Source organism: Microtus pennsylvanicus, chromosome 7 (genome assembly GCF_037038515.1).
Source record: "Microtus pennsylvanicus isolate mMicPen1 chromosome 7, mMicPen1.hap1, whole genome shotgun sequence".
Taxonomy (NCBI): domain Eukaryota; kingdom Metazoa; phylum Chordata; class Mammalia; order Rodentia; family Cricetidae; genus Microtus; species Microtus pennsylvanicus.
In genome coordinates this window covers 26,812,707-26,836,743 of record NC_134585.1, presented here as the reverse complement: position 1 = coordinate 26,836,743, position 24,037 = coordinate 26,812,707, and the positions used below count along the sequence as shown (strand labels likewise).

Here is a 24,037-nt window from a genome sequence, read left to right as displayed (position 1 = left end):
AGTGAATTGGCTATGCTGACTTCTGTGATGAATACTGCCAGCTTTTGGTAATGTCAAGGCTGCTATGCCACTTGAGAGCATACCGAACACAGCAGACTGCAGGGTCCCACCTGAAGCTCAGTAAAGACTCTTCCCCACAATTGATGTTGTTAAAACTCCTTTGAAACAATGTAGCGCTGACTTCTAGAAGTCTAACTTATGATATATAGAACTAGAAAAGAAGAGAAAGTAATAAGACTGCCACAGCTTAAACAGAAATTGCCCACCGGCCCCTTGAGGTGAAAGCCCATCTATAGATACATGATTATGTATCTAAAATTCAAAATGCTCCAAGAGTTGAACCTTTGAGGGCCAACACTGGGCCACAAATAGAAAACTCCATTTTTGACTCCTGTGTGTGGCTTTACACAAAATGAAAGCACACTTGAAATCTGAAGTGAAATTGCCTTCATTCTGTCTAGAAGGTACACACATGACATAAAACAATTCCATGCTTAAACATCGGTCCCTTCCCCAAGACACCTCATTACTCACATTTTAAAAAATTTCAAATCAAAGTCATCTGAAATCTGAAGCATGACTTGGCCCAATCACTTCAGACAAATGAAAGAGAATAGTCTTCGACGGTCCCAGAATTAGTGAAGATAAGCAGCAATGATGTCTTTATGACATGAAAGCCTTCCGTAAATGAGTGAAAGAGCTGATGTCGATATGTCATGCTCCTGGGTAAGTATATAAATGACATGCAATTATTGTATCTGAAACTAACATCCATGTCGAGTAAACTACATTTTTTTTCTTGCAGCAGAAATTATTTTTTCACTCAACAAATATCCCTTGTAAGTCACTTATATTCAGATATAAAACTGCTAGAGATTATTCCGTATGTGACACACAGCTTAAATGAAGTACTAAAGCCACTGCCGTGCGCCCTTAAAGCAGCCCCGTTTTTTACATGTTGCCTTTCATCCCAGTTTGTCTTTGTTCATTTTATTTCGGCTCTTGGCACTATTTGAATAAAAGCTTTTTTTTTTCATTTCCTCTACAAATGTTTGCGGCAACTATTTTACACCAATTTAACACAGCCTTAACCACACTAAAAATACACACTCCCTAGATTGCTTTTTGAAAAAGGAAAAATGTTTATGATGTCTATCAAAGAAACAGTGAATTCATCAGTCAAATTTCACTTAAGATGTCAGATGAGGTGGAAAAAATCTGTATCTACAACTCATTTCTGAACAATGTAAGGTTACTGCTTTCCTTCCAAAGAAAAAAATATACTCCCTAAAATGTTCTGATTCTTTCAGAATGTAATGCTCAAATTACGTCATGTATGGCTACTGTGGGTTTTTACTATAGCAAGTACTTGCCAGCGTGGTTGACTCTCTTGTCAGAACAAAAGTTTGAGTCCCAGTTCTTCAATGAGATAAAGTATCAGATCTAAAGTAGAATCAATGGAGAAACACAGTGAGATGAATGGAAGCCTCTTGCTAACCCAGGAACAAATCTGAAGCAAGATGTGGAGCAGGTTCCCCCAGACACAGACAGCCATGCAAACAAGCAATGTGGCCAAGTATTGAGCCAACCAAATCACTGAGCTATTTAAATCCAAAGAATTTGATAGGCAAAATCCATTGCCATTGTCTCAGGCCCCAAATAAATGAACACAAGGGCAGAACCATGAGTCTGTGACTTACATGCAAATATTTTGTCCTAGACCGAAGACCATGCTATCAGTGGAGTTATAGTCTCTGGAGCATACCTTACAAAAACTTCAACGTTTCCTTCTAAAAGAAGTAGACAAATGGAGCAAGTTACACAGGGTCACTCAGCTAGCTGGATGAAGATAGGATGCACAGGTACCTGGCGTCACGTTCATTGTCTTGTTCTCAGTTTTATTCTGGCACCATGCAATGAAAAGAGAGAGATGTACTTACAGCTGGTGAATGAGCTCATCATCCAATGGTATTGATTGATGGGATCATGGATTCTGATCCAGGGCACACACATATGTCACTTATTGGCAAAGATATGCTCTAAGGAATGTGTCACTAGTTATATTCAGGACGGGGCAGCAACCTTAGTGTGTATTTTACACAAACTCAAATGGTTATGGCTGTCCCCCGGTGCTCTAACTTCAAAGGGTTCCCTCTCATATAATGTAGATCCTGTGGGTGGGAATGTTGCAAAGTTTGTAACTGTGGCTTAGGATCGGTTGCTGTGTGAACTGAGACCAAGGAATCTCAAAAGTGAGATTGCTCACTGTGAATCTTGAGGGATTATTCCAAAGGAACTCACAATTATTTGGCAAGCACAGGGCATCCTCCCCACAGCTGAAAGCACCATGGTTCTGAGACGGGTACTGAAGCAGGCCACCATGAAGTGACAGCCTCACAGCATGCTGGCAGGAGCTACCGTGAGACTGTGTGCACCCAAGAAAAGCACATTGGCAAAATACCCAGAAGTCTGGGTCTGACAACAGCTAATGGGGAGACCTGGTGCTGCTTCGTTAGCTTGTGCCCTCTGAAGATGAGTTCCCTCAACTGTAGATTAAGAATAACTAACTGCTTGCAATCTCTCATGGCAACTGTGGAGATCCATATAGACTGGTTATAAAGTGAAAAGGAGCTGGGAAGATCACGGCAATCGAGGGTGTGTCTTTTCTTTCCTTGTGGATACCCAAGAAGCTGTAAAACAGCAGTTCCCAATGTTCGGTGCCTGCTGATCCTTTGAAATCTCGAAGAAGGTGTGTTCAAAATGCACCATCCCGGGTTCGATCCATGACTCACTGGACCATGGCCCAGGAGCTGTCTTAGGAAATCTTCACACTGGAGCATATGTGTGAAATCCAGAAGAAGATGCATTCCAGGTGTGCTTCGGTGGTTTGGCACTCTTGGGAAGTTTCTAACACAATATTCAACAAACTGATTGGAATTAGAAAATTACCCTTAGATATCTGTCTGACCATAATCTGCCAACTCTACCTCCTACAACCTCTACCAAAACAGCCTCTTATTTCAACTTTGGAGACCACACAGGATCCCGGGCACATATGTCCTGGCTTGTTGCAAGCTCAGTTTTCTTAAGGCCTTTCCTGGCCTTCTTAGACGCCTTCCTCCACACACAGCACCTCACAAGCAGCTCCACCCCTGTGGTGAGGCTATAGATTAGGGATTAATCACTTGCCTATTACATGTACGACCCTGGGTTCCATCTCCAGTACCACACTACACACAACGAAACCCAATACATTCTTACTCCCATTGACTAAGGCAAGGATAATCAGCAGCTGAGTCACAAATACCTGGATTTAGGAACATTTCTAAGCTGGGTTTTGTTTTATCTTTTTTGTTTATTAAGTTTATCAACTTGGGAAGATTAAGAAGCCCCAGAGAAGCTTCTCCAACTGCAAGACTAGGGTAGTCTCATCTGGAAGAGGATGTTAATCAGATTTCAGATAAAAGGCCATTAATGTCTCACCAGCTATTGTTGCTCAGGGAATGACCACCCCATTCTCCTTTTCCTTTTTGCCTTCTCTAATGGCTTCTGGAAGAACAGCCACAGTAGCCACAGCATGGAATGACTCTTCCAAAAGGGATTTGTGATTGCGACTCTGCAGTTTGCTAATGTTTTACAGCTGACTCTCCTAGAAGCAGAGCGGGGAAAGACACCTGGCTGTTAGCCTGTGTCCGTAGGTGTTTATTCCCCTTCAGATAAATAATTTTAAACTAGCCATGTGATGTCACCAAGCAGAACACAGGAGAGACCTGCAAAAGTCCATTGCTGTAGATATTAGATATAGTAAGAAGAAATAACATTGTCTGAAAATACATGAGATGTCTTCAGGGCAGGTAGTCAGGCTTGGAAGGCTCACACTAGCTAATGCCTTTCCGCTACTGTCTGAAAAGTTTGTTAAGTAGAAGCAGCCGATTAAACGAGCAGAACAGACACTAGTAACACGTCAACTCTGTACCCAACATGCATTGCCCCTATTTGCACAACAGCATCCTTGATATCCCTCAAGCACAGGACTAGATCAGTCACAAATGCACGGAGCTCAACAAGCCTGAGCAAGAACACAAGGTGAACAGGCTGCCTTAAGGCAAGAGAGGAATTCACCTGTCAAAGAGGTCAGCCTATCTGCTGGAACCACGTGCTGCTTCCAAAGCAAAACAAAACAGTTGCACTCCAAAAAGTCCCAATGATAGAACCCCTCCTGTCCTTTCGGGTTTCTTTTTTTTTTTTTATTGATAAAAGGACAATAAAGAAAGAAAAAAACAAATTTCCACCTCCTCCCAGCCTCCCATTTCCCTCCCCCTCCTCCCACTCTTCTCCCGACTAAAGAGTACAGCACAAGCATGGAGTCCTACCTTCCCTTCAGAGCACGTATTTCCTGCTTTTAACAACAACAACAACAACAACAAACAAACAAACAAAACTTCGTTTTAATTCTGATCAGCATCCCACAGTCAGCTTTGTAAATAGCAGCATGAAGTCCCAAGCAGGCTGACTCTAAAGTTACCCTGCACTGGCACACATCTACCCAGTTTCCAGTAAACGGCTCCTCAGGGTCCAAAACTTCCACCTTTGCTCCAAGGTCAGCAGCGGAGCTGGAGATGGAGTCCTGGAGACTGATGACTCATTCCCTTCACCCACCCGTCTTTTCTGAGCATCTTTCAATGGAGCTTCTGCCATCCACTCGCTGCACGCTAAATACACCTAACTGTTGTGGAGGAGACACATCAACCCAACTAAAACTTCAGTAAAAGGTAGGGCAAAGTCACCTCTCATATCCTTAATGAAAACAAAAAGACAACAAGTGTTGCATAGCCTACAAGCCTCTCTCTGGCTCATCTCATATTTAATGACTACTCTGACAAGAGGCTGTAGCTCCTGGCAGGTCTGATGGTTTAGAGCACTGTACAAACAGGAAAGAGGGGCAGGGAAAATGCCCTTGGCTGCTGAGAGGCATTGAGTTTCAAAGGACTCTTTCCAGGGAGGACCAGATGTGCTCTGGAGGTAAAGGATTAAAACCATGAGCTGGAGGGAGCAAGACCGAGGATTTCCACCCCAAAGCTCTACTGCTCTTTCTCCCCCCAAACCGCCATCTGGCTTTTAAGTGACATCAACCAAACGTCCCTTCTCAGAACAAGGCATTATCCAAAAAGTTAATGTGAAACAAAAATGCCACGTGGCTTATCCCAGGCTGCTAAAGTTATACGGGCTAGATAGCAGTCAACTCCACCTCCTTTGACTAGCTTGCTGTGTTCTGAATGGGAGCAAGGATACTGACCTTGAGTCCTGTGCAAGTCTTCTGGATAGCCCTTCAAAATACTGCTTGTCACGAAAGAGCCTTTAGTAGAGAGGTAGAACCTGAAGCTTAAGATGTACTTAATTCTTTATTTTGTTTGTTTTGTTTTCTTTATTTTAAAAGACGAAGGTGGGGTGGGGGGAGAGGAGCAACAACAACAAAATGGATGGTGGTGGGGAAGAGCGATTCTCAATTTTCCTCTAGGGTTTGAGCCTGAGCTTGGTGAGTAGAGCCTGGGTCCCTTCCCTGGCTGCCCTCTACAGCTTGCCAAACGTTCTGACAGGTGGTAGAACTCAGTGACAGCGGTTTCTGATGAAAAGCCTCACTCTGACCTTGGCTACACTCTGAAAAATAAACTTTTCATAGGTCATAAATTTTTAGAACTGGCCATAATAAACTACATATCTATGTGCAGGTCCCAGAGCAACAATAACCTTGCTGACCATGCTTCCTGGAGCATGCCGTCATCACTGCAGAGCTGCTGGAAGAACGGGAGAAAGACAGTAGGCCAGCATGACATTCCAGGGGACCGGGAAAAGTGACTGCAGACTTCTGGGGGAAACCCAGTCTAAGGAAACACCATTCACCCAGTCAGCCTGTTATCTCTGTTCTGAACGAGGAATTTTCCAACCTTCAGATGGGCTTCCCTGCTCCCAAGTGACGCCCAAAGGCATCGCGTATGTCTGGAGAGTATGAATCAGCAGATGATTTAAAGAAGAAAAACTCCAAACACAAACCAAGCTACGCACTAAGTACTTTACTTATTGGAGTGCATTACTTTCTATAAGTTGGTACTAAGTTGAAAGAGTGTAGGGGCTTCTGATGTGCTCCATCACACCTGCTCAGGTAAGGGTCTCTTCCGGGCTGGGAGGAGGATGGAACAGACCACCTTGGCCCAGAGGCTCCTAACCTCAGAGCTGGGACAGGCAAGTCATTTGTGAAGAATGTAACAAGGACAGCCACTATGGGAGTGCCATTCCACTATACCTGATGTGACTAAAAAGGCACAATTAACTGCTGTGGCTACTGGGAGCCCCTCTCCAGTCCAGTGGCAAGAGGGACCAGGCCAACTCTACACAGCCGTCACCTGGGAGTCCCTACACTTTGCTCAGGGCTCTTCTGTACAGACATTACTCTGGGTAGAAGTGTGAGGAAACAGATGGAGGAGGGCACAGATATACATACATACACACGCGCGCACACACACACACACACACACACACACACACACACACACAGAGAGAGAGAGAGAGAGAGAGAGAGAGAGAGAGACAGACAGACAGACAGACAGACAGACAAACACTGATATTAACTTCCATAGTACATGTCACCCTAAGCTTCCAAAGAAAAGGCTTTTATGCCATTCCCTCAAACAAACAAAAGTCATTATTGCGGTGTGTGAAATAAATGGTTAATAGCAAATTTACTAACAGAACCCAAAATGCTGAAATTTCCAATTACCACAGACAATCGTGAGCACAAACAATGGCAAGACTTCTCGCTAATCAACCTATTTTGCCAATTTTCTAGGAAACCCCCGCACTATATTCATTTTCACTGGCCAGGGATTATAAGGCAGTGTGAAAATGTAAAAAGAGAAAATCCAGCAAATAGGCGGGCACAGCGTCCACCAGTCTGTCGGTAGAGAGAGATGCCAAGGCCAGTATCCTCCTCTGCCCATGCCCAGCATCCTTTTGAAGGCACTGTCAGTGTCCACGCTCATGAATTTTCCAGCAATGTTTTCTGACTGATGAGTTGGTTTCAGTGCAGAATGGATCTTCCTTGGCTGGCATCAGTATTCCAGAAGAAAAGCAGAAGACTTTTCTAACCACATCTTATTACCGAATCCTTGTTAAGGACAACAACATAATTAAAAGTACACAGAAACCAGCTGGCGATGCAGGCCCGCTAAGCAGGCCTAGCATGACTCAGAAGGAAAATGAAGAGGGCTTGGGGTATGCAGAGATCTACGATTATTACAAAACATGAAATGATTTTCCCAGACTTTCGCATTTTGCATATTACTGTGAACAACAGCAACACACAGATGCTCTGAGACCCACCTAGGCGCCTCATCGTAGACCTGGCTTTCTTAATTTAAAAACATCATTTTCTTGGTGTGTGAATTCAAGACCAGTTGAATCTGTGCTGCGCTGTGCTGTGAAGACAGGGCACAGCTTAGGTGCTGATGGGGCCATCAGGCAGCAGCAGTGCCAGGCTGCGACAGCCTGCAGGATAACGGTTAATAGCTAACCCACACAAAGCCATTAACACTCACTTAAAGTGATTATGAATGCCAGTAAAATGATTTCCACAGCGTGATGAGTCCACTTCAGGTCTCCTCTTTACTCCTAGCAAGTCCTAGTCCCTCGTAATGGTCCAGCATCTAGCCCATCATCAATGGACCGTGGACCAATTTATATAAATGCTCCAGGCACACTCTTCTTTGTTTCCGTTTCCACCTGTGTGATTTAGTAAACACACCATTTTCCACTCACAATCATTCAGTGTCTCCAACTTCCAGCACTGGTAAACATCTGCTGTTGCCCGAGAGGGAATGACATAACCCTTTTAATTAAGTCACATGCCTCAGGCAAGCTCCCAGTTTCAACTTAACCTTTAGGGAGACAGCAAGATTTCAAAAGCCAAAATAAAACTACACAGATCCGAGGGAAGGGAAGGTAGAGCGCTTAGGACTCACAGATGTGGGAGTCCAGGAAGATACGCTGAAGATACACAGAGAGCTCCTGACAGACTCTGATGGGCCATGGTGGTGTCCAGTGACCGGTGCTGGTATACACTGACCCTTGACTTAGACTCTCATCACCATAACTGGCTCCAGCAGGAAGCATTGGCAGAATAAGATCAGAGCTGTGCATTTGGATCTCTCTCTCTCTCTCTCTCTCTGTGTGTGTGTGTGTGTGTGTGTGTGAGGGGACATCACAGCACATCCACAGGCTGTAGGCTAAAGATGTGTCAGATTTCTGACCTGTAGTTGGGGTTAGACTGAACTCAGGGTCAAGGTCCTGCACGTATATAATCCTTCAGGAATCTGAAAGCAATATTCCCATATTCTAATACCTCTTCGTGGATGGTACTTGGGCAGGAAGAATTAAACACGCAGCCTACTAACAAAACACTGCTGAGCCCATTTGCACTAATGCTGCCTTATTATCTTTGCCAGGTGTTGGTACTGTGTGCCATCCTAATTGTTAGGATTTAATACAGCATTTATGAATCCCCGACGATGTGCCTTCATAAATCCTCCACAGACAGATCCCTACCCAATTTATGTCCTAATTATTTGCCGGTTTCTCCTGTCCTTCAGTTCTGAATGGGCTGCTGAAGAAAGAAACAAAGCTGTTCAACCTTATTTGTAACAATTACAGAAATGAATGCGCATTTCAGGTTTCTCTTTGAGGTTCTCAATTGTCACAAAAATTTTAAGGTTGAATGGTTTAATGCTGATTTCACAACATTGCCAATGAACGTGGCTCTCCAAAATGATTAACAGAAACTCCAAGCACAAGATAACCGATATTCAAAAGGATCCATCTGGTCTTGGGCCCATCGCTTTTACTCTGTTTAAGTGGGGAACAACATCCATGGAGATTTGACTTGAAATAAGAGGAGCAATGTATATTGCCGAGTCCCTTCCATTTTTAGACCTCGCATTTTAGGAGCCCTTATTTCAGTGTCGTATGATTCTTAGAACTACTCATTCAAGCAGCGTTCATGAAGCACCTATTGAGTTGAGTATCATGTACACCATGGGCTATGTAGCTGGGACACAGATTCTTACTTCTGGCCAAGAAAGGGAGGGGGGGCGGAAGCACTTGTAAGTGGTAAATGTATCAACAGAAAAACGATAAACTAACCCTCTCTCTAACTCTCTCTCTCTCTCATTCTCTTTGCACCTCTCTCTCTCTCTCTCTCTCTCTCTCTCTCTCTCTCTCTCTCTCTGTGTGTGTGTGTGTGTGTGTGTGTGTTGGGAAAAACTGCTGGGTGTTGGGATTAGGGAGAGGAAATATGAAATGACCAGGGTTATTGAGAATTAAAAAGTAGAGAAAATAGCCTGAAACCAGAATGAGACCATGAACTGACCCAATCCTGAATCACTTTACACTGATACTCAAGATCAGAGGTCTGAACTTACATGTCATGGAAAACAGCTGGGATATCTAAGGAAGACAGGAAGTCACATGATAAGGTAATTCGGCCAGAACAGAATATAGACAGATGTAAAACGGGGGGGGGGGGGGGAGGGGACACTAAGCAAACAAAAGAGATAAATGTTTAAATGCATACGTGTATCAGCATAACCCCAGTGTGCCCTATAAGCATGCAGAAATAAAAAATAGATGGACAAGCATTCTTAAAAGATTGGAGAGAATGAGAAGCAGCATAGATTCATAATTTGTAAATAGGGGAGCATTTATGTTTGATGTTTTCCTTAAAGGATATGAGACCCTGAGACAGTCACCCTCCCGAAACCTTAAAAGCCACTGTCTAGAATAGGAAAGGGGCTTGGCTAACACAGGGGGCAAAACCACTTATTCTGTAGGCCCCAAATAGTTCTTGCCCAGGGCATGCTGTGGTGAAGCTAAAGTTGCTGGAAGCAAGTAGCAGACACAGCATCCTCCTCAGGAGGTGGCCACAGAGCCTCCCTGCATGCAGGGTTTTCTGCCTTGGGTCTGGCTCAACATCAGCACCTGCAGCTGGCTTTGGATGTGAGCCAGCTTGGGCTTTAGGAGAATACCGAGCTCATACAACATAATCTAAGTACCCTCACCTTTATTAAACAGTCTGCCTGTTATTCTTACCGCCTAAATTACATTTGCTTTCTGTGTTTTCACAATTTTCTATTTTTCTTCATGTGCATGTGTGTGCCTAAGTGTTTACATGCGCACTACATGTGTGCAAATGCCTAAAGAGGCCACAAGAGTACACTGGGTTTTCTGGGGCTGGAGTTACAGGTGGCTGGGGGCCTTACTTACAGTATTGGTGCTAGTAACCAAACTCAGGGAAACTGCGAGGGCAGCAAGTGTTCTCTGCCACTGAGCCATCTCTCCAGTCACACATTCCATCTTTCCCTTGCTACAAAATTTCCAGGCGTCTTTCTACCTTTGGGAGAAAACTGCCTTTTCCTTTTCCGAAAAGTAGAAAGGTCTCTCTTGCTCCTCACATTCTAGTACAAGGTAGGTAATATCATGGAACTGTCTAGACCAGAGTTTCAAAATCTCTCCTTATTTCCACATTGTAAGGCACACCTCTTTAAGAAGGTAATAGTGCCAAAGAATTGGTCCCACTTGACTCCTCCAGCTGCGCTACTTTTTCTACCATATTTCCTAAGAAATCTAGGTTGTGCAAAATCGCCCTTATAACTATCTACGTATCGATATCCATTTGCCAATATTAAATTACCCCAAATTTACAATTCATATGACATAAATTCAGTTGGAAGTAAACATTTCATGGACTGTGTTTTTGCTCTGCACTTTGTCTTCATGATTTGAAACACAACAGGGTAGCTTTTAGAATTCTCTAAAAATTACTTCTGAGACATGTCTGCAGTCAACAAAAAGGAAAATCCTAGGGTGTTGACCCAATGACAAAACTAAGCTCTTGCGGCAGAAACAATTCTAGAGTGGTTAGCTCTCTGTACAAAAGTTTCCATGACGAACAACTTCAGAAATGTTCAACCAAATACTTCTATTCCTACTTTACTTTAATTCTATAAGAAAATAAGTTAGTTTTGATTAAATCTAATGTAATCAGGAATAGAAACCCATCAGAGACATTGGGGACAGTGATAGAGAGAGGACAAAAGAAGGCTTGATGACCTGACAGCATCTGTTTCTCTATGTTTTCTACAAACATATCCTGCTCGTGAACAGTCACAAAATGGTGTATTTATAATTCCGGCACAGGTGGCACTGGAAAAATATTTAATTTTTCCTAATGTAGCGATACTTTATAGCTCTGAGAAAAGCCAGACAGTGCAACGCGCCCTCTTGGGCCAAGGACTCTAGGGCCCTTTTGAGCCAACGTCTCTAGATCTGCATATGCGAGAAACTGTGCATAAAAAAGATCCCTTACTCTCCCCCACCAAAGGCTGCAGATATATTGAACACAATAGGTTTTCTTGTTTGCCTTAATATATGCATTATAACTATCTTTATTATGTGCATGTCATCTGAAATGATTTAAAGGACACATGGATAATGTATGTAGATTTTTGCAAATATTATGCCTGTTATAGAAAGGCTGTGAGCACTACATACCGACCAAGGTCTTGGGTCCTACAAAAGGTGTGTTTAAATGCTTTACTGAAACTGCCAAACCTTATGTACTTGCAATACTAAAAAATTTTAAGCAAATAACTAAAAATGTGCATGAGTTTCCTGAAGTATTGATGCATACCCACCTCTTATCCTATATACAATTTAAATTGCTATTTGGGAGGGAAGAAGACCTGGATTCATGGGGAATGTGGACCTGAAGAAGCAAATTAATCACTATAGGTATGCCATCTAGCTTGGCAAGGAAGACCCCTCTTACCAATGGCTTCTCAAAGAGAGCTTGCTGTCTGGATGAAGCAGAAACCTGGCACTTGGCACAGGACCTGGCTGTCCTTTGCAGCATCCACAGAGCCAGCACCTAAGGGTTACTTCTCGGGCACCACGTGGGTTATTTCCTGGAACACTGTGCAAATCACTCAGAGGGTGACTCTTTTATAAGTTTCAATATCATGCCCTATTCAGCATCTATCATGCTAAGTACCATGTAGATTCAGTCGAACTGACTCTATTCAGTTCGACTGAATCTATACATGGAGATTTGGAATAAAATATGTCAATCTTGCTAACACAACAGGCACACCGCTCACCAATACAACAGTTAAGCGCAATCAGTTCTACATAACAGCTGGGTTAAGCACACCATCTAGAAACAGCACAAACACCTTGGGGGAGGTTTGTTTTAACTGCTCGAAGAGAGGAATATTATGTAATGTGTACTAAAGCTTCTCTTCTATCAGACGATGTATTGCTAGGGTGTAATTTTAATATAGTGTCGTATGTTTTAACTCCAGGGTTCAAAGAGTAGAATGAAGCACATAGGTCACGTTGTTTACAGGACTCCAAGTGGGTATCTGCTCTCCATACGACTGAGTGTTTGAAACTCCCTCACCTCAAATGATTAATAAAATAGTTTCTTTAAAGGCATCGCTACTGTTATTATGATGTAGGAACTGCAGGATCTGCTCTCAGACAGTTGTTCTCAACATGTGGATCATGACTTCTTTGGGGTCAAATGGCCCTTTTGCAGGGGTCACCTAAGACCATCAGGAAACACAGGTATTTACATTATTACAGTTCATAGCAGTAGCAAAACTACAGTTAGGAAGCAGCAATGAGAATAGTTTTATGGCTGGGGTCACTACAGCATGAGGAACTGTATTAAAGGTAACAGCATTAGGAAGGTTGAGAACCACTGATTTAAGACCACCCGGGTACCCAGGTGCCACATATCAAAGGGCAACACATGCACAGACACTACACACGGCCACTCACTCCAGAAGATGCATGTTGTGTTATTGCGAGTCATTTATAAATGATGCCAAGAAGCCCAGATACGTTCAGAATAGATGCAGTTTTATGAAGTGATTCCACACTGACTGCAGTTGGTCCAAATTGTTTGTGTAGGATCCATGGATGCAGAGGGCCAACCTTATTAGGCTGGGCAAATGACTCAATGAGTTCAAATCTCCTCTCTACTTATTTTCTAAACGAAAGCAGAACAACTGTTAATTATACATGAGTCAAGTGGGGGTTCCCTTTGAGGAATGGAAATTATATACCCACAAATAATCACATTCGTATTACAGATAGACAGAGTTTTAAAAAACGTTAACCCTGACCCGCGTGCCATTTACTCACAAATTATACTCAAAAAAAATTCCTTTGAGAATTGGGAAGTATAGTATATTAAGAACAAAAGCCTTGGGCTTAGTGTTTTAAATTCTTTAACCTGCTATCAGCTACAGGGAGATAAAAGACATCAATTCAGGATGACTTCAAACAGCATTGTATTCCCTGGCAGAGAGGCTGAGTCACCTACATTGTTTTCCCAACTTCACATTGATCTGAAACAAGTGGCTCAGTCTGTCACCTGGGGAAATTGCTTCTAAGGGACAGTGGTCACGTCTTCAGTCTGAGGACACTCCACTGGGTGCCCTGCCCAGGGCCTCTTCAGAGTTAGTCTCTTCAGCCAAGAGCAGTTGGAAAAACCACCAAAGATGCTGATGGCTGTTAAGGATACTACAGACATGTGCCCCACAAATACACAGAAACATAAATTAATACATTTGCTTCCACATAGGTTCTACTGATAAGAAATTGAAGGTTCTCTAAACCCTTCCCATTTGGGTAAGTTCCCATAAGCCACATGTAAGGTCTGAGATAATTTATACCAGAAAAAGAATATTTTCTCAGCAAGAAGGGCTGCATTTTAGTCCTGATTAGTTGTTTAACCATGGTAAAATCCCAGGCCAAATACCCTGATTCAGTTCTCATTCCTAATTGTCAGAGGTTTTTTTTTTTTTTTGATTTTCGAGACAGGGTTTCTCCGTAGCTTTTGGTTACTGTCCTGGAACTAGCTCTTGTAGACCAGGCTGGCCTCAAACTCACAGAGATCTGCCTGCCTCTGCCTCCCAAGTGCTGAAATTAAAGGCGTGCGCCACCACCGCCTGGCTCCTAATTGTCAGTTTAAGATAGGAATCAAGAACTTATTCCTCATGTTTTCCTGTGTGCGTGTGTGTGTGTGTGAAAATATATGTCTATTTAAAGGCAGTCCACTTTTTCTCATATAAAAACTTTTCTCTTTCTTCTTTTCCACCCTTTCCCCAGTAGGACGTTAGGTAGCCCAGGTTGGCTTGGAATTTCAAGTGTTTATCATCATGCCCAGCTTCACATGGCAAAGCTAATAAGATTTTTGAAATTTAAAACGTAGTTTACATAGTTGGCTCCCTCCTCAATAGCAAAAATGAATTCATTCATTTAATCACACATTACAGATTGATTTTTCACTTGAGAGAAGCAACATGAGCAAATCCCATGCTAACTAAGTTTTCACCTCCAGCCATATACTGTCATTCATAAAAATCATCCTAACTACCTTGCTTTCAAGGAAGTTGCTTCTCAGCTTTATCCCTAAACAATAAAGTAATCGGGTTGCCTAAGAGGTTCACCTTTTCAGAGTTTAATTTAAAGTCAAGTCATTTTAGAAACCACAGCAAGAATCTTGACTTCAAAAAATCTGTATAATTCAATTAGGCAAAACCAATTGTTTGAAATTTAATAAAGTATTTTGCTCGCGGGCTCAGACTAGAAGCAGCACTGAAAGGAACTCAATGTGTGAACAATGAAGTTGAGGAAAGCAGAGGCCAATCATCAAGATGGCAGCTTCTGCACATGGTGAACCCTCTGAGCTTTCACCAATATACTTCTAAATAAGTCAAAGCAGCAGCACCCTTTTCTCCAATCTCAGCCCAAATCTTTCTTTGAAATTTCCGCTCAACGTGGTGACCTTCATGTAAGGCAGGGTTTCATTCTAATCCTGCTTGTCTGGGTTCTTAAAATGCCATAGTCCATTTAAAAATGCTCAAAAATTTCTTTCTTCTTGCAGGGTCTCTGAGGGCTCCTGCCTTCCCCTTCACACTGGTGTATCTGCCCCACCCAGCAGCTCAAGCACTGGAGGAGGTGGTAGCTTATGGTCGGTCTCAGCAATCTCTGGCCAGACAAGGTGATGCTTCTCTGTAGAGCAGAGTTCAGCCCAACAACATCAGCTCTAGGCAAACGCCCCAGCTTTGCCAGGACATTTCACTTCTCTGAGACTCAGTGTTCTCACTGTTAAAATAGGGTAATAATACTTCCTAGGCTTATGGCTAAAGTGTACTCAAATAATCTATGCAAAGCAAATGGCAGGGTGTGGTGCACAGTACCTGCAAATCAGTTGCTATTATTATTCTTTGAATTGCTACCTTCTCCAGGGACAGCAGGGCAAATCAATTTTAAGTACATCAGAACATTAAATTATTGATCTTAAGAATCCAGAACCAGAAGTCAGCTTGGAGTAGATTTGGTCCCTGTTTTTCCTTACCAGCCCTGGGAACTGAACTCTGGTGCAGGGAGACTTCCCCCAGAATAAGTCACAACCACCAGACTTCTTGATCAGTTTCTTTTTCAGGAAATCCCATTGCAAGAATTGTAAACCCAGTCTTCAGCAGACTCTTCCATCTCTCTAGAACCAAATCTTACCTTGAATTTGGGATTCTTTCCTTTCCTAAGGAGGAACAGAGGAGACAGCAGGAGGCAGGACAGGCTTAGCACAGATGTGTAGAGACAGCATGCTCAAGAGTGGGGGGACACGCCTCAGGTGTCATTTCCTATCACAAAGCCACCCTCTGCCCCCCATCCTTGCACACCAGGAAGCCCTTGGTTTTGGGGGGCTGTGGAATGCACATGATGGCTGACACTGCTGAGACCCAGCTTTTATCCTGTGGCCAGGCTAGGGTCCTTGGCAGTGCTGGACCAGATCTTGAGCCCCGCAAGCTCCAAGGACAGTCTAGTGCCTCTTTTAATGTATGCCACATGCACACTGAGTAAGTTCCAGGCACATATTCCACACTGCAGCTGTTCCCTAGCCACTCAGGGGGTTCTGGGCATTTCAGATCATAATAAACTTCAGATTTGATAAGAGACCTAATAAATCCATCCCCCCACGCTGTAGTTTCTACACTTAACGTGATAAACAAATCTCTCAAAAGGGGGACATGATGGGCTTTCCAAAAAAAGGAACAACAGTTTTATGAAACTGAAGGTATGTTAATTTGCTAAGAGTAGCTGGTTATCATCCATAGCCCATTTAGTCCTTGGCACTGATAGCAATAGTTAGTGCTAAAAACAGTGAAAATGTCTGTGTAAATGGGCACCTGCTCTCGTCTGATTCCAAAATCAGTGCCCGATTCCATGCAACTGTTTCTTTTATACTTACGTGATTCTCATCTTTGGTAAAGCATGAGTTTCCAGTTTTAGGGCTTAAAACAATTAAAACTTAACACCAAAAGAACTCTGTTTTGCTTATACATTTGAGCAAGTTGAATAAAACATTAATTTAAGCAATTAAAATTTAAGGTCGTACTCCAGAATACTCCAAAGGAGGAAGAGATAGGGAGTACCATAATATAGCATGCTTAAAGAGAAATCCATGTTTAAGACAAGGCATCCTATTACGATGCACAAGATATTTTTATTCAGAGTATCAGAAACCAGGCAGCAGAGTTGCAGATTAATTAAGAATTTCCCAAGGGATAAATGTCTGCAAGTTGCTCTGAGACATATTTATCTAAGCAGGGGCTACTCCGGGCCTAGTGTGCCATGGCTTATAAAGAAATAAGTAGATACATTCTGCACTAGAGGATAAGAGTTCCGTTAGCATATATAAGCAAGAGATCTGCTCAGGAAGAAAATCATCTCAGAAGAAGGAGGATCAAGAAGAGGGTGGAGGAGGAGGAAGAAGAGGAGGAGCCCTAGATCCAAGGACATATGTATAAGCTACCTCAGCAACCAGGACTCTATCTGATCTGTCCTGGCAGCTGCCTCGGCTGCACTCAGAAACTCACATCCATCCCCTCTTAGTTTTCATAGTCAGAACCAAGCACAGATGACTGTCCCTTTCTGCAGAATCCATCATTCACACATTTCCAGATATTAAAGTCTCTCTGCCCAGGTCCTCCAGGTGTGTGTCTTCATCCTTACCTTAATTCTAAATTGTGCACACCTCCAGCATCCTAAACCATGGAGCTCGTAGCTCTGTCAGGAGAGGACCCATGCCAAAATCTCTAAGAAGATTTAGTTCAAAACCAAGGAAGCATCAATTTGAATGAGCAAAAAGGGATGCAGCCTGCTCCAATTTCTATTGGCCCTGCGAAGCATATCTAGAACTTCTGCATGTATGAGCCCTTCCCCACCCCAAACTTGTAAAATTCAGAACCCAATCATCTATTATTTTTATTTTCTTTTTTCAGTTGCAATATCCAACTACCACTGCTGACAGTTTTTCTGATATTAGAACAAAATAGGGGAGAAAATTGGTTGGCAGTTCCAGAAAAATAGTAATGGAAAAAGTAGCTAAATGGCCACACGTTGCTTTTCCTTTGAAAGGAAGTTACCCCAAATTTACCACCCCAACACTCTGCTACTAAAATTCTCCCCGAGACATACACTGTATTTCAAAATGGTAAAAGTACTGATCAGAAATTTTAAGTCAACTATAACTTAAAGTAACTTTCATGAAAAATAAAGATTGAAAAGCTAACTTCTGCTTGTTCTTTTTTCTTTTTGTGTGCAGAAAGTGCAGTATTTAAGTCACCCTAGGAGTCTCCTCACCCAGAAAGGCAGTCTGCCGGAGGACCACAGAATGCTCAGTAATCCAAACGACAATGATTTCTACCAAATACGACCATCAAATTTTCAGCAGGACCCACCTCCCACCGTCTCCCCTAAAGTTTACCAAAATCCATGTACACATAGCTTCTCACCCCACAGTGCTTTTGGATTCCCACACTGCTTCGGAAGTTCTGCCCCAAGAAACACAGGGGGAGACGCTGAAAGGCAATCACAAAAGTCTCATTTAAATTCCTGGAAAGCACAGCTTTTCCAAACACACTATTCAGCTCTCTTTGGAAAGCCTCATTTGCGTCGAACCATGCGTTTACCTTCACTGGTCCCACAGCACCAGTGCTATCAGGTCCAAAGGAGACAGATGTCACATTTCTTCTTAAGAAGAATTCATCACATAACCTCCCTACATGGTGGGAAGTAAAACAACCCAAACACGGAGTTTTCGCCAGCTAAGAGCACAAGGAATTAACACTGACTTTGGCGGGGGAGGGGGCTCCCGAAGATCCCTCTGCACCTAAACATTATAGCCACACAGAAGAAGAAGAAAAAAAAATCAGGATGCTCTCTAAGCTGTAAGTGCACTAATTTGTAAGAAGATGTCAGGGAATTTGATAAAAGTCTCCACTTTCTTTCACAGCCAAATCACATCAAATCAAACCAATGCACAATTTCAGATGTCCAGAGTGGACTGTGTCCACCTGTCCCCAAAGCGCAAGCCTTCTTTTGCTCACCCTCTTCGGAGTGCCCTGTTCTCCCCGCACAGCGCTGGCTTCTGGTAGCTGAGCTCATCTAACTCTGAGTAGTAGCTCAGCGCACCAGCAAGATTTCAACAGGACACTGGCGGGTCGCAGATCCTGCACACTCGTGAGCTACTCACTCACCTTGTCCCCACGCCTGTGCTCTGCGCCGAAGTCAGACTCGTGCGTGTCACATTTTATTCCCCGGCAGCCACGCGGGCGGACTGGCGGGCGCGCGCACAACGCGCTCCCACACTCACAGGGACGCCCAGGGAAGCGCGGCCTCGCTGGGGGCTCAGGCGACCCCGTGCTGGCGTGGTCCCCTATCCGGCAGCGCGCGATCGCGTCGCCGCCCGCCACAGCTCGGCCTCCCAGCCAATGCGTGGCTGAGCTCAGCCCCGCGCCGCGCGCCTCATTGTTCCAACCCGCGCTGCTGTGGCACGGTTGCTGATGGCCCCGTGGGCCCGCGATCGGAGGCTGTCCCGCCCCGGAGCCCCTTGCACCCCAGCCCTCCCGGTTCCGGTCTTCTGTCTGGGCTCACCTAGCGGCTGGGCGCCGGGAAGTTGCTCGGCCTCCCGCGCGCAACCCCAGCCAGCAGCTTGCCCGGCCCGAGCAGGCGGGGACGCTCCAGCGACGCAGAGCCTGCCTCTCGCACAGCGATTGCAGACTCTGCTGTGTGGGGCGGCGCGGCTGCCTAAAAAGGCGTGCTAATCCCAGCCACCGCCTCCACCAGGCAAGCGGCTCCGAGGGCTCCCCGCACGGCCTCTGCTCCCCAGTACCTGGCACCCGGGGGCGCAAGGGTCCAGGTGGTGACCGCAGGAATGCTACTGGCCACGAGTGGGCAGGGCAGTCTGGGAGGCTGGCCCCAAGGAAGTGAGTCTTTGTGTGCTGGCCTCGAACACAGCTTTCTGCAGAGCGAAAAACCGGCTACCTGCACGCGAGGCAGCGCCCTGGCCCGCTGGGTGGGGCACGGGGAGCATAGCATCCTTTGGGCCGCTGGCTCCCTTTGTTCAGTCTCAGGCCGGCTCAAGCCGCCTGCCTTTTCACTCTTGCCTCTACAGAGAGGCACCCTGCTGTGCAGGACGGAATTGGGAACCGGTCGCCTTTCATTCAGAGCTCCCCACTTGTCCACCAACACAAGCCGGTCCAACTCTTGGAGGGGTGGCCAAGTTCTCGCCTCTCAGACTCTCGGGACTGCCCATGGGGCGCAGGGGTGACCTAGAGCTGGGCTGCGGGAGCCGCAGACCGGGTGTGTCGGTCTGCTCACGTGCGGAATGTCCATTTGTCACTGAGGCCCTCCTCGTCTCCAAAGCCAGCCACAGCTGTCCCGGGTTGCGGGTAAACATATTTCTGTGAACTTTGGCCCCCTTGGTTGTGGGTGTTTCCCTGTGAGTTCTCTCGCAGAGTTAGAAAAGGGCAAGTGCAAGGGGTCCTGGGAGAACAAGACTCATTGCTGATTGTCCATGGCTGGACTGAGGTCAGTCAGATCAATCCCATGCTCCCAAACTCTGGGTCCTTGCAGGGATGAGCATTTTGGAGACATTTTTTTTTTCCCCCACTGAATGAATTGTTTTAAAGTTTCTCTCGTCGATTTCTTTAGTGCCAACCATGTGTTTGGGAGTAGACACCACGACCGATGAGCAAAACTCAATCCAAAAGTTTACAGACAAAAAAAAAATCACAGCAATTGAACTAAAACCCCCAGGGTAAAACGCACTGTGTGGGATCAAGTGTAGTGGGGAGATGTTTACTTGGGTTTCCGCAGTTATTAACTTTTCCTGACGTATAGAATTTCTAGGAACTGCCTGAAGGGACGATGTGTCACTCAGATAAATAACCGCATCTTATACAAATGAAATACATATGATCATATGATGTAGCTAATTTTGTGCTCTGATCCTCCCCCACTAGTCGCCACAATGGACTCTTCGGGACACCAGGGTGATGTAAACTGTGGCTCTAAGCTGTCTTCTATGTAATGGGGACACATGGAAGTACCATCAAGATGTGTATTATGTGCTAGTGCTTAAAGCCAACAGCAAGTCAATTCAAGTAATAAAAAATGATAGTAGCATTATTAAAATGTTTTGGTGCAAAATTAAAAAAAAACTTATCATATTCCTTTCAGACTGCCATTAGGTTTTACCCACATCTATGTTGCTGTTTTCACAGAAATGCTGCCAAAGTTGAGGCTCTGTGACTACCTTTTTAAAAAACAAAACAAAATGCTAAATATGCTGCCCAGAAAACAAGGAACTTTGTGCCTGTAGACAAACTACCCAGCTTGCAATAAATATGCAAGTTTCTGTTGTAGAAATTGAAGTGGGTTTAGTTTATTATTGATGGTTCGTTGAAAATGATGGGGGCATATCCGAAAACCTGTAGCTTCCCAAGCAATTCATAAAGGCAGTCTGTATGAAGAAGGCTGTATGTTGATGCTGGCTTCAGTCGGAGGGTAATGGTGAATGAATGAAATATTTTCACATGTTGCTCTGCTCAAAGGAACCCCAAACAGGAGAAGACTTTTTTTTTTTTTTTGGTCAACTGCAGAACTCTGCTGATTCTATAATATTCCAGTTTCAGCCTGGAATTATTTTAAAATCAACTTACTGTATATGTTTATACTAACTTGCATCTCTGTTCTCTGTTAAATTCAGGGTTCCTCCATTATCTTTGTCCTAACCCCCACTTGCCCGGTACTCCTGCTATGCTCTTGAAGCACAGTTCAGTACCGGCTTGATTTGTACATGTTTTGTGATTCAGGTAGGTGGTGTCTTCATCAATAGGGGCTTAGCATCAAGTTCTGGACTGGAACCAAGAGCAGTGGAGGGGAAAACAAACTGTAACATTAAGGGTCTATGGGACTTCACTAAGTAAGCAAGAACTCCTAAAGAGGAAACCCATTCTTGGCGTTGGAGTTTTTCCTTATTAGTTGGTGGAGTCTAGGAGGGGAATTGTGGCCCCATTATAGGGTCACTCTCTTCAAGCTCTTTTTTAGATAAGTGTGTGTTTAAATTACAGGAGGACTTTGCAGTGATGGGTTTTCATGAGGTTCTTAGGGTTAATTATCCCTCCCCCATTCCCTTCTCTCCACTATCCTCCCATCTCCCACCCCATTTAACCCTTCCTGTTCCTTTATTCTGATTCCTTTTCTTATAGCAACATGTTCTTTCTTCTTTTCCTTCAATATTTTCCCCTAAATCCCAAGACCCTTTACTAATTCTCTGACCTCTATGGATATTTCAAATGAAGTATATATATCTAAAGATTTAAAGCTAGCATCCACAATTCAGATTTTTTATGTCTATATTTCCTCACGCAGGATGATTGTGTGAGCTCCATCCACTACCTTTTGAATTCATAACTTCTTTTTTCTTAACAGCTGAGTAATAGTCCATTGTGTAAATGTTCCACATTTAATGATCCATTCACCGCTTGGATGGATATCTAGGCTGTTTATATCCACACCAGCATCTTATCATTTTTTTTAACCTTAGTCATTCTGAATGGAATAAGATGAAATCAAACGTAGTTTTTATTTGCAATTATCTCATGGCTAAACACATTGAACACTTAAAAAAGAAACTATTTCTCAGTCATTTGTATTTCATCTTTTGAGAAAGCCCAGCTTTGTTCTCTGTCCAATTTTTGATTAGGTTCTTTGCTTTCTTGATTTTTCAGTTTTACAGTTCTTTATATGTTCCGGATAGTGTTTGTAAATTGCATAGTTGGTAACAACTTTTTCCTCTTTGTTAGGATGCTGCTTCTCTAGGAAAATGCTATTCTTTGCTGGACAGAAGCATTTCAGTTCTGTTTGGTTCCATTTCTCAGTTACTGATGTTAATACTTACACTATCGAGTCCTGTTGAGAAAGTCCTTTCCTGTGCTAGTGAGTTCAAGTAGTTTTCCTATTTCTTCCTTATCAGATGCAGTGTGTCTGGTACTGATACCCCGTGAGGTTGAGATTTGTGAGAGTAGGTTCTTGTTTTATTCTTCTACAGATAGCCATTTTGCTTGACTGGTACCATTTGTGGAAGGTGCTGCCTTTCCTCCAGTATGCATTGTTGAACTCTTTGTTTAAAACCAAGTGGCTGTGTGAGTTTGGGCTTAGATATGAGCCTTTAATTCCTACTCATTGACCAATGAGTCTGTTTCTATGCCACTACGATGCTGTTTGTATTACTGGAGCTCTGTAGTATAACTTGGAATCTGGAATGATAATGCCTCCAGCAGCTTCTTATTGTTTCAGATCGTTTGCCTATTCATGGTCTCTTGTCTTTTGCTTGAAATTTAAGACAATGTCTCCAATTTCTGTGAAGAATTGCATTGGGATTTTGATTGGGCTTCTACTGAATCAGTAGATTGCTTTTGGTAAGGCGGCCATTTTCATGATATTAATTCTACCAATCCATGAGCATGCAAGGCCTTTTCATCTTCTAGTACCTTTTGCAATGTCTTTGCTCAGTGTGGAAGAAGAAGAAGAAGAAAGAAGAAGAAGGAGGAGGAGGAGGAGGAAGAAAAGGAGAAGAGGAGGAGGAGGAAGAAGAGGAAGAAAAGAATGAATGAATGAAGGAAGGAAGGAGAAAACGAAAAGAAAAATTAAGACCACTTAGACTGAAATCACACCTAGTACTGGAAATCTAGCCAACTGCCAGAAGCAATGATATTATGAATCTTGGAAGTAGCCTACAATTGTCACTTTACTAAATCACCGCAATCCCTTTAATTACACTCTAAATACTTATCCTTATACTAACAGATAAATATAGGACTCAGCCTTCATCAAAGAAAAACACCATTTTAGAAAACGGCATCATATAAATATGTAGAGAAAAAGAGACCATAGGGTACCCAACCTCAACAGATACATCTACAATACAGTTCTTGTACCTCAGACTCAGAATCATTGCAGAAGAGGTGGGCAGAAAGATTGTGAGATCTAGAGGCACAGGAAGTTTGCTGTAAGACTGTCTCTCTCAGAAATATTAGAGAAGCTATACCCATGAAGTCTTACCAGCGTGGCTACCTAAAGAACCACCAGTACACATGTGAACATGAAATGGTAAAATCTCATGTAGTCTCCAATCTAGACAAAGAATGACAGGCAACTAAGGAATGCTGATATCAGGAGGAACAGGCTTTCCCAAGGGAGAATGTCCAGATTGATTATTCAGTAACAAGTGGTCAACCATGAAATCACACACACATGCACACGCACGCGCGCGCACACACACACACACACACACAAACACAAACACATGCAACACTGTATAAACTGAGCAGGTTGTAGCTATCTATTTAGGAATACAGCCAAAAAATGTGTGCTTTTACATACATTGTTATTAATTTTTTTTATTTTTCAAGACAGGGTTTCTCTGTAGTTTTGGAGCTTGCTCTTGGTTTTTGTTTTTTTTTGGTTTTTCTTTTTTTTTCTTGATCTTTTCCTTTTTTTATTTAATTTATTTATTTATTAAATATTTCTGCGTCCTCCCTGCCACCGCCTCCCATTTCCCTCCCCCTCC

General features: G+C 43.5%; 1 protein-coding gene across 4 annotated transcripts in view; it reads right to left on the bottom strand.

Moving 5' to 3' along the window:
• Nucleotides 1-19,174, bottom strand: part of St6gal2 (ST6 beta-galactoside alpha-2,6-sialyltransferase 2) — a 65,578-nt gene extending 46,404 nt beyond the window's left edge. For 2 of the 4 annotated variants that reach the window (XM_075980256.1, XM_075980260.1), the window contains exon 1: nucleotides 19,057-19,174. The gene's annotated coding sequence lies outside the window, so the exon portion shown is untranslated. Of the gene's footprint in view, nucleotides 1-18,509; nucleotides 18,794-19,056 lie in introns of those variants that run through there. The other 2 variants (XM_075980257.1, XM_075980258.1) reach the window with 2 other exon arrangements.
• Nucleotides 19,175-24,037: the final 4,863 nt, after the last annotated feature.